Source organism: Oncorhynchus mykiss, chromosome 18 (genome assembly GCF_013265735.2).
Source record: "Oncorhynchus mykiss isolate Arlee chromosome 18, USDA_OmykA_1.1, whole genome shotgun sequence".
In the NCBI taxonomy this organism is placed as follows: domain Eukaryota; kingdom Metazoa; phylum Chordata; class Actinopteri; order Salmoniformes; family Salmonidae; genus Oncorhynchus; species Oncorhynchus mykiss.
In genome coordinates this window covers 73,281,961-73,283,847 of record NC_048582.1, presented here as the reverse complement: position 1 = coordinate 73,283,847, position 1,887 = coordinate 73,281,961, and positions in this window count along the sequence as shown.

Below are 1,887 nucleotides of genomic sequence, written 5' to 3'. Positions count from 1 at the left end.
GACTTATTCACAATAATCACATGATTGTGTGCGTGTAGCAGCAATCAATAAGAATTTAGAGAGGGCTGATTTAAGAAGAGGTTTAAGAGTCCTGGCCAATAAGAGATCGGTGTGTCCAGATCCCATGATGATATGCGAAACTGTTGACCAGGAGAAATGTCCGTATCAGCAAATGAGATCACAATACACTTTGAGTTTGAGCTTGTGCAGGAACTAATCAGATGTCATCTACTGGTTGAACAGGAACTAATCAGATGTCATCTACTGGTTGAACAGGAACTAATCAGACGCCATCTACTGGTTGTTGAAGGTACTTGAGAATACAATATATATCTGTGCTGCTGGGGTTTACATTGCTGAGAGAACAGTGACGTGACCACATACCCTCAGGGGCTAAAGTGTAATGTTGACCCAGGTGGCAGTCAGTACCCATTAATCAGACACCGGCCTATGTGTTTTGGGGGACATCCATGCGTGGGTGTGTCCTGGGTGGGAGATCCTACCACAGACATCAGAAAGACTTCTATCTTACCAATGCTTCCCACTTCCTAATTACGGTCAGAAACAGGAAGTGAAGATAAGAAACTTAAACAGGAAATCAAGAGGAAGTTGATCCAAAAGGTGCTGGTCTTTACAGTAGACATGTTGTGGGGCAGAAGCAAACAGTATCACCTCTGGGATTTGAAGTCCAGTGTGGTTCGTACTAACAGGGTCTACAATGACCGACGACTATAGCCCAGACTACCCAGAAGCCTTTGAGTTCAATGCTCTTGCGGAAGGAGGAGAATGATTCCTGTCAGTTTGTCAGTTGGTCCTCCTGTGTCCCACAATGCAGGCTTGTTTACGAGAGATTGCTGGTAGGTTTGGAATTTGCTTGTTCTGTTTGGAAACGATGTCCCTCCATCTCCTAAAACTCGAGTGTTACGTTCTTCATGTTCTTTAGACAGTGACTGATTAGCTAAATAAATAAAGTAGCATCTACATATCTGATTAGAGTCTTAAAGGCAAGCAAAAAAAACAACAACAAAAAAACGTTAAAATGTCTCAATAAGGGTTGCAAGCAAACGTGTAGGATGCAGCCGACACACACACGAACACACAACTCTATATTTTATCTATCTAACATCTATATACTTATTAACTCTGGCTTGTGGAAATGAGAAGATTAGCGCTGCTACCTCACATAATAGTGATTATGTAAACATCCCGTCGATTTGTGTTAATTAACGTGGCCTTTCTTTCTCCTGTTCAGCCTGTGTGTTTTTAGAAGAGCTAAAACACAATGTTTGTATTCCATCTAACTCATAGACTCTGCTACATATCAGTACGTAGATATTGTATTCCTTCTAACTCATAGACTCTGCTACATATCAGTACGTAGATATTGTATAACTAGCACTCCTGATAGTAACAATAAAAATTGCTTTGGTTTTAAAAAATAAAGTCGTTTTTCTTCTTAGTTTGGCATAGAGAGTTTAAAAACTGGTTTCGGAACGACCTGACCCTGGGATGAGAAGTAGTGCCTTGACTTGTGTCCCAAATGGCACCCTTTTCCCTTGGCTCTGGTCAGTAGTAGTTAACTATAGAGGGAATAGGCTGCCATTTTGGGACACAACCTTGGAATTCTGGGATCAGGGAATGTCGAATGGGGCATCCACTCAACGGGGCAGGGATTCTGAGACGGGACAGGAGGCAGGGATTCTGAGAGGGGACAGGGATTCTGAGATGGGACAGGAGGCAGGGGGCAGGGGACAGGGGACAGGGATTCTGAGATGGGACAGGGATTCTGAGATGGGACAGGGATTCTGAGATGGGACAGGGATTCTGAGAGGGGACAGGGATTCTGAGAGGGGACAGGGATTCTGAGAGGGGACAGGGATTCTGAGA